Source organism: Macrobrachium rosenbergii, unplaced genomic scaffold (assembly GCF_040412425.1).
Source record: "Macrobrachium rosenbergii isolate ZJJX-2024 unplaced genomic scaffold, ASM4041242v1 13869, whole genome shotgun sequence".
In the NCBI taxonomy this organism is placed as follows: Eukaryota; Metazoa; Arthropoda; class Malacostraca; order Decapoda; family Palaemonidae; genus Macrobrachium; species Macrobrachium rosenbergii.
The window spans coordinates 175,484-185,628 of NW_027100717.1; positions in this window are offsets into that span (position 1 = coordinate 175,484).

Here is a 10,145-nt window from a genome sequence, read left to right on the forward strand (position 1 = left end):
TGCCTCTGGCAACGATATAGGATAAATTTGGACCAGGCCGTGGATAATTTTCATGGACCGCGACTCATACAGCACTATACCGAGACCACGGAAAGATAGATCTATTTTCGGTGGCCTTGATAATAAGCTGTACCGAAAACTCGATTGCGCCGAAGAAACTTCTTACTTGTTATCCACAAGTGGGCTTTCCTTCCGTCGAGGCTTCATTTGCATACGAATAATTCGGAGTCGTGTCCATTTGAATGCTCACACTGCAAGGGGTGTTGCCGTCAGTGCACCTCACGCGGTGCACTGTAGGCATTGCTTGGAGGTGTTTGCAGTGTTCCTTCGGCCCAAGCTCCAACCGCTTTCATTCCTCTTACTTTACCTCCGTTCATATTCTCTTTATTCCATCTTACTTTCCTCCTCCCTCTCCTGACAATTGTTGCATTGTGCAACTGCTTTGAGGTTTCCCTCCTGTTACACCTTTCAGAACTTTCTTCTCTCAGTTTCACTTTCAGCGCTGAATGACCTCACAGGTCCTAGAAAACTTGCCTTTGGCCAGATAAACAAATTCTGTATTCCATTCCATTCCATTCCATTCCATTTGAACGTTTAAAACAATATCCGTATTAGTAATAATGATGACAGTTTATTCATTTTTTTGTATTCATATATGGTCTCTGGTTAATTCAGGGTTAATACGTTTGACCATTTATGTTACGACGACAATATAGCGAAACATGTCACAAACATGTCGTCAACTTGTTGCATACACATTGCAAACATGTTGAATACAAGTTTACGACTTCTTGGTAGACCTAACCAGTGCTTCGTTCGAGTATCGAGCATTGGCCAAAGGTTCGTTCTCCACGTTCTGTAGTAGACTTGATGTCAATTTGTTTGTGATATGTATGTGGTAAGCTGCCGACGTGTTTTTATGACAAGTTGACACACCCATTATGAGATGAGTGTTTTGTATATTTTGACTTTTAGTAACGATTTTGACATGACTGTTAGACATCCGACACCGGCGTGTTTAGATAGACAAGATTTTTCCTGATTTACAACAGGGCGAACTCTCTCTCTCTCTCTCTCTCTCTCTCTCTCTCTCTCTCTCTCTCTCTCTCTCTCTCTCTCTCTCTCTCTCTCACACACACATATGATTAAAAATGCAAATGGACAGGATTTGCCAATATTTAGTGAAATCAAGTATGTTAATGACCTCAGCTGTTAATGGCTACAATTAATCTTGACTGTGCATGCAATTGAACGCCTAATGAAACGGAATTAAAAGAGCTAAGTGTTTGTTAGATGGTGTTTCTGTTTTTGCCTACATACGGTGTATACAGTGTTTGTGTGCCTGTCCTGCAAATACAATTGTTTTTATCTGCTAAGAGAGTAGAGTAGGTATTGGTACGTTGTCTAGTTGTGTCTTATTAAATACAGCGATATAGTTAACTATGAAATGAAATTACAGCTCAGTATACAGTGCAATACGTAAAACTCACTATACAGTACAATCTTTTCAACTCACAACACAATACAATCGTTTCAACTCACCATAAATACAGTCGTTTCAGCTCGCTATAAATACAATGGTTGCAACTCTATCAGATACAATCAGTACAACTCACTATACAACACAATAATTTCAATCAATTTAACTCGCTATACAATCGGTTCAAATCACTGTAAAATACAAACGTTTTAAGTCGGTATAAAAATACAGTAGTTTGAACAATGAGATACAATCAGTACAGCTCGTTATACGATAAAATCATTTAAACTCACTATACAATACAATCATTTCAACTCACTATATAATACAATTAGTTCATCTCTGCTATACAAAAATCATTTCAGTTACTATACAAAACAATCTGTTTTAAATGTCAAGGAAAATCAGAAGCATTGTGTTATTTTCACGCTGGAAATATCCTTCATTTTCTTGTTTATCTATAAAATTGGCCAATTATTGCAGTACTATAATTAGTGAAGACTATTTTCTACAGGACACGTTTCACATAGCAGCTGCATAACATCAAAAAGTGAATAAATACAGAAACTAATACAGTAGAGAGAATCAGATTCCCATCTTGTAATCCCTGCATCCTTCAGCCTTTGGGCCTGAGAATGAAATTCCTTAATTGCTTCGTGATCACATTGCATAAAGCAGAAATCTTGTTCCTGTGGTTCTCAGTGGGAAGGAATCAGTGCTGTAAGCACGTCACGTCTGTCTGTCTGTCTTGTACCTTCGGTGGTACGATCGGTCAGGGGTCAGGAGGTTACCCACGGGTAGATTGGGGTTGGTTTCATCTATGACTCAGTCCCAGGTGTTCTCAATCTTTCTCCAGCCAGGCACATGTTCAAAAAGAGAAAGTTGAAAGGGATATAAAGCGATTAAAAGATTATGGGAGGGGCCTATATTCCTTTCGCCACTCCATGTCAGGCAGTGCCCAAAATGTGCTGTTATATTCTCCAGCTTTAAATGAAGCAATTGATGGCTGGGATTCTTAGGAAAAATATAATAATATATATACAGTATATATATACATATATATATATATATATATATATATATATATATATATATATATATATACTCTAATATATATATATATATATATATATATATATATATATATATATATATATATATATATATATATATATATATATATATATATATACATATATATATATATTATATTATATAATATATATATATATATATATATATATATATATATATATATATATATATAATATATATATATACTTATTTATAAATTCTGCCTCAGCTGCATTGAACAACTCTTGTGCCATTTGGTCTGATGAATGCACCTGCAACATTCCAGCGAGTGATGGATCAACTACTAGGATCAATAGAAGGAGTGGGTGTATACCTTGATGACATTGTGATTTATTCTAATACATGGGAAGAACATCTGAAGATATTAAGGAAAGTGTTCAAGAAACTACAGGAAGCAGGACTAACAATCAACTTACAAAAACTGAGTTTGGAAAGGCAACTGTACAGTATTTAGGGATTTGAAGTTGGAAAGGCCTTCTCGCTCTATTGATGCTAATGTAGAAGGTATCCGTAAGGCTACCCCTCCTACTACAAGGAAACAGCTACAAAGATTTTTGGGCATGGCTGGATTTTATCGCCAATTCTGTCCAAATTTCTCAGCCGTAGTAGCTCCCTGAACTGACTTAACCAGTCCGAGAAGAAAGTTTGTTTGGACTCCAGAATGTCAAGAATCATTTGAGAAGGTTAAAGCCATATTAACTTCAAGACCAGTGCTTCGAGCTCCAGACTTCAGTAAAGAGTTTGTGATACAAGTTGATGCATCCGACTGTGGAATTGGAGCTGTTCTACTTCAAGAAGATGACAACAGAATCTTCCATCCAGTATGTTTCATGTCTTCAAAGTTGAAAAAGCATCAGAAAACTTACTCAACAATCAAAAAAGAAACATTAGCATTAATCACACCATTGAAAAAGTTTGAAGTGTATGTGAACCGACCTAGGAATGAAGAAATTTTAGTGTTGTCGGATCACAACCCAATCTCATTCATCAATAAGATGAAAAATAATAATATGAGACTGACCAGGTGGTCTTTATGCCTGCAACCGTATAATGTAAGAGTTAAACACATTTCAGGAAAAGATAATGTCTTAGCTGATTATTTATCCCGTTGTGAATTGTTGGATTCATACCCGGGATAAGTAATCTGGGGGGAGGAATTTCATGATGTTGCCTTGTAATGCATATAGCCTCCTATAATTTTGACATATTTACTTTTTTTCATGTGTTATGTGTAATGATAATGATTGCTGAAGTGTCATATTTAGTTTGGCATCAGATCTCAAAAGAACTAATGATTAAATAACTTAATAGCATAATTTAGAATTGATAATACAATTTTAATAGTAACATAATTTAGAATGAATAATATCTTTCTTGATAAAAGTGTAATATATGAACTTGTTTCATTTCAACTGTCATCAGTTGAGATAAGAGAGAACGCTTTGTTTCGCATTAATGTGATGACAGGTTGGGATAACAAATGCCGATTCGTCCCATATGAGCTCAGGACGCGTGATTTCACGTTGTTACATGTTCGAGTCACGTACGCCACTTTGAGAGAAAGAATACATGTCTTGATCAGTTACGCCATGTTTTGTAAGATTGCATTCAAAACGTTTTGCTGGGATGGCGTAACTTTCCTTCTAGAAATTTCTCCATGGTATCTCGCACTCAAAATGCTTTAATGACGTCAGCTCCCTGCTTCTAGAACTTCCCTTTTGTATCTCATATCCAAAATGCTTTAATGACATCATGTAATTGTTTCACGTGTTACTAGAATTCTAAAATCTGTTTCATTCTGATTTCCGAAATCGATTAGTTTGGTTCCCTTTGTCTCTCGTTCTTAGAAAGATATTACTTTTAGCGTAGTGTTTTGTGATCATGTATTAGCATTAACTTTTGAGATCTGAATTTAGTAAAGTTATTTAATTTGTAATGGCGCCTGGTAAAAAAGTGTGTTTTGTGGTAAAGCAGCTGCAGCAGAGGTTTTCACAAGTTTGTGTAAGGTAACATGAATTTTACTTATTAATACCATGGTATGATAAGTTAGGAAATTTTGACCGAGTGAAATTGTTATTTATAAATCTTATATGTATTTTTGTGTGTTTTTCTGTTTGCAATCTCTTCATATTTTCACATTTTTTTAATGTTTGTAATGTAAAATTTATTTACATAGTATTTTAAATGTTTCTTGGTAATTTAACATTACATACTTGATTTAATATTTCATTTATTAAGATTTTCTTTTCAAATCTTGAGTAATTCTCGATAGTTTAAATTTTGCTTGATTAATTTAAATTCCTGATAAAGTTTTTGTGAATTAGTTTTGTTTCATAATTTAATTCAAGAATTAATAAAGTGTTGTGTTATTTTCAAGTAATAATAAAATTTTTCGGTTTGTGAATTCTAACTATAAACTTTGAATTTAAACATAAAATTTTGTATTTAACATTTTTAGAAAAACAGTGTTTCATTTATTGATCACCAGTGAATAGGATTGATTGTGTGTGCATAAGGCAAAGCGATAAACATGTTTTGTTCTTTTAGTTTTGCTAAAGTGAATTAATACCAGGGGAAAAGTTAGAGTTGTTTGATGGAGTGATGCCCTTTTACTCTAGAATATTTCTAGTTTAATTTTTGATACCTCACACATATTCTGATAAACTTAGTTTGATTTTTTGAAGTAATAAATAAGTTTTTCTTAAGGGATCACTGTTACCTTTAGAGTACTCAGTCATAATAATTAATGTTATGAGAGTTCAGGTGTCTGACTGAAGTGTGGTATATTTTTGAATTTTGAGATTAGTTGTGTAATAACTAGGTACTTGACATTATATATATATATATATATATATATATATATATATATATATATATATATATATATATATATATATATATATACGAGGGTAAGTCAAAAGTTCCAGGAAAATTCAATATACTCTTTATTTAAGGAAATTCAAACATCATTTTTCTACATATCTACCATCTAACTCTATACACTTTTCAAGGCGCTGTTTCCACCTCTGCAACCCTTCTTTGTAGAAATTTGGGGCCTTTCTATTAAACCATGTTGAAACTGCATGTTTAGCAGCATCCAAAGATTCAAACCGGACTCCTCTTAAGTGTTCCTTGAGTTTTGGGAACAGGAAAAATCTGAAGGAGCAAGATCAGGACTATAAGGAGGATGTGGAAGAGTTTCCCACCTAAATTTCCGTAGGACTTCTCTTGCAACCCTTGATGAATGTGCTGGAGCGTTATCATGATGGAACAAAATTCTGCGGTGCAACTTTCCTCGACGTTTTTAGCCAATGCAGTCTTCAGTTTTGCAAAACACCTTTGTAGTAGTTCCCGGTGATTGTTTTTGTCCTTCAAGGAAATCAATCAAAATCACTCCTTTGGAGTCCCAAAACACTGTTGCCATAACCTTCTGGGCAGATCTCGCCACTTTGAACTTCACTGGTGCAGCTGAACCTCTTGGTAACCATTGCTTTGATTGAATTTTTACTTTCTGGGTCATATTGATGGATCCAAGTTTCATCTCCAGTAATAATCCGGTCAAAAACTCTGATTCATTTGATTCAATCTTCGTTAAAACTGCAAGAGAAAGTTCAGCTCTTTGATGCAGTTAGTCTTACGCGCAACGCTTTTTGGGACCCAACGTGCTGAAAGTTTACTCAAAACCAAGATTTTCATTTAAAATTGAAAATGCGGAACCATGGGAGATCCAGTTTCATTAGCTATCATATCGATAGTAATCCGACGATCTTCATCCACTAGATTCTGCACCAAAGCTACAATTCTTTCATTTTTGCAGTCGATGGTCTTCCCTCTCTTGGGTTGTCTTTGAGGTCCTCTCGACCATCCTTAATTCGCTTTATCAATCATAAACAACTGATTTAGATGGAGAAGAATCTCCATAAACTTGTTGCAAAGCTTCAATAATTTTTCCTGGTTTCCAATCAGCTTGGTCAGGAACTTGATGTTAGCTCTCATCTCAAAGAGGATGACTGAGGTAACAAGTCTATATGGATCACTACATCACAGATAATTGTTTACCAAGTATTTGGGTTGTTTCATTCCTGTAAAAATACATCATTCAACAATTTTTCCTGGAACTTTTTGACTTACCTCGTATATATATATATATATATATATATATATATATATATATATATATATATATATATATATATATATATATATATATATATATGTGTGTGTGTGTGTGTGTGTGTGTGTGTGTACATTGACTTGCTTCTCTTGTGAAAGTATCCTTTTTATATATATATATATATATATATATATATATATATATATATATATATATATATATATATATATATATATATACATATATATATATATATATATATATATATATATATATAAATTTATATGTATGTATATATATATATATATATATATATATATATATATATATATATATATATATATATATATATATATATATATATACATTGACTGACTTGCTCCTGATATGAAAGTATCCTTTTTATATTTATGGTAATTAACAGAATGAATATGGGTCAGGGCCATCTAAATTTGGTTTAATTATGAGGAAAAATGGGCTAAGGAAATCCGTAATGAAAGATGTAACAAATCCAAAAAAATCTGGCAATCCATCCATACTACAGTAAAACATGTCATAAAAGCATGTCGGCAATTTGTCGCATACATATCACAAGCAGGTTGTTAACTAGTCAACAACCGTAAGCGGAAAACAAACCTTTGCCAAATGCTAGATAAGCATATGCAGCACTGGTTAGAACTACAAATAAGTCACTGACTTGCTTTCAACGTGTTTGTGATATGTATGGAATAAGTTCTCGACATGTGTTTGTGACATGCTTCTATGCAGCGAGGACAGACACACCCTGAGGAGACGGGGTTGTGTCAGTCATCCAGGATGTGTTCTGATTAACGTGAGAATCCAAAGAGACCAATAGTAGACAGTGAACCGAATTGAACAGAATATAGAATTTAGTCTAAAGGCCAAGCACTGGGACCTATGAGGTCATTCAGCGCTGAAACGGAAATTGACAGTGAAAGGTTTGAAAGGTGTAACAGGAGGAAAACCTAGCAGTCGCACTATGAATCAATTGTTAGGAGAGGGTGGAAAGTAAGATGGAAGAAAGAGAATATGAAAGGAGGTACTGTGAAAGGAACGAAAGGGGTTGCAGCTAGGGAACGAACGAATTACTCTGCAAATAAACTTAAGTAAAGCCTACAGTGCACTGCATGAGGTGCACTGACGGCACTACCCCCCTACGGGGAATAGTAGACGGTGATACATTGCTGGAAATGTGAAACTGAAGGCTGTACTTAGAGGCTTTCGAAGACTGAATCACAGGAAGAGTTTCCAGGCGCCGAAAAGTTTAAATAATGAGATGGCTGTCTAAAGGAGCTTTTCGTAATATAATACATTTTATTCCCAAAGCTTCATTTACCTATGTTTAATCATGGCTTTCGTGAATAATTCAACTGAATCCTTGTAAAGTGACACTTCTATTTATCGTAAGTGTGAGTTGTATAAAGGATATTGAGCGTTCCCAAACCATGCAAAGGAAAGAAAGACTACCTTTCACTGAGAGGCATCTTGTGAAAAAGACAGATTATCTGGTTTTTCTATAACGCGAAACCTGGCTTTAACACCTTACCTAGCATCAAGAAGGATACGAAAAGTCATACATTTTTGGGAGGTTCATCCTTAATGATTTAAAAACTAGAATGGAAAAAAATATGGGGGAAAATCAGTATTTAACATTTTATCATTTTGCATAATTCTCTCTGGCCTACTACGCTTTCAATAAACAGTTTATTGGCAAGATTATGAGTGGGGAAACAACATGGAAAAGATTAGTTTTATCATATCTACAGTAAAATGAGACAAGGTTTTATCTTATTTTATAGCAGATATGATCAAACTGATAATTTTCCTTGTTTTCCTCCTCTCTTACTCTTCTATGTAAACGGCTTAAGATGAGCAGAGTAAACCTAAGAGAATGTCAGACTCATAAATTTTGAATAATGTTTTTTCACTATCTTTTTTATTTCTTCTTAACTTTGCGTATTTCTTAATTCTCTCGTATTTCCCCATGTACCCAGTATTCACCCTTTTCCGTCTTTTCTCAAAATTCTCATAATAGGAAACTGATCCGCACAACCTCTTCGCTGTCTAAATGCATACTCCACAATAAGCTGTAGGTCCCGTTGCTAAGTAACCAATTGGTTCTTAGCCACGTATAATAAGTCTAATCCTTCGGGCCAGCCCTAGGAGAGCTGTTAATCAGCTCAGTGGTCTGGTAAAACTAAGGTATACTTACTTTTTCTACCCCTAGCAAGTCCTCGGTCATCTGTCATAGTTTCTGGATCAAAATACTACCTTACACCTTTCCTCTTGTACAAATTAATATTGCATAACTTTAGTCTTAAGGTGACGTCCATCACCTTTAAACTCATGTGGGACGAATAATTCCTCTCACTTTGTCCTTCGAAACCTTTCTTCTGGACCGAAATGCCCTGCACAGTCTTATCAGCCAGTAAGTCAGGATTTTACCACTTTACCACATCACCTCATTCGTGATCTCAACTACTTTTACCGTTCTTCAGTTCATCAATCTTTTAGTTTTCCTTCCTAAAACCTCAACACTCTCCTTCACAATCATTCTTGAATAGGTTTTGCTCGGAACCCTTAATTCCACTGCTGCAGCATTCAGCTCTGTCTTTTGTCCTACCTTTAACATTCAACAAATCTTTGGAATGCTTACGTCATCGACACAAGAGTGCATTCTCTCTCTCTCTCTCTCTCTCTCTCTCTCTCTCTCTCTCTCTCTCTCTCTCTCTCTCTGGTATATATATATATATATATATATATATATATATATATATATATATATATATATATATATATATATATATATATATATGTGTGTGTGTGTGTGTGTGTGTGTATGTGTGTATATATATATATATATACTTATATATACACATATATATACATATACTAGAATTCAAGAGTCAATGTATCCTTAATTAATACATTTTCTTCTCTCTCTCTCTCTCTCTCTCTCTCTCTCTCTCTCTCTCTCTCTCTCTCTCTCTCTCTGAGGAAGTCGTCCCATTTCAACACCCGCATAAAAACACCAGGAAATTACAGAACGAAGACAAATGGCTCTTTCTTGGAATATGTCCTCATAATTATCGAATTATATCCTGGAATATCAGGAATAACCTTTCAGAGATTCCAGAATTTCGGAATCAGATTTTAAAAGGCTCTTAAAATTAGATTTATGCAAAAGAGAGAATTTTCTCCCTTAGGTGTTATGTCGAAGTTTTTGAATTTCTCAGGATTCTACTACCGGCTACTTTTGTTTCTTGATTCCAACAGATTTTATGACGGTACTATATGAATGGTCAAGACGACATGTCCCAACCCGAGGGACCTTACGTACTATACTAGATCGAACCTCGGACCAGTTAAATTCATTTTGTATAAAGTATGAAGGCCAGCCGTGATTAGGCTGGCCGGAATCGGATGACAGAAGTA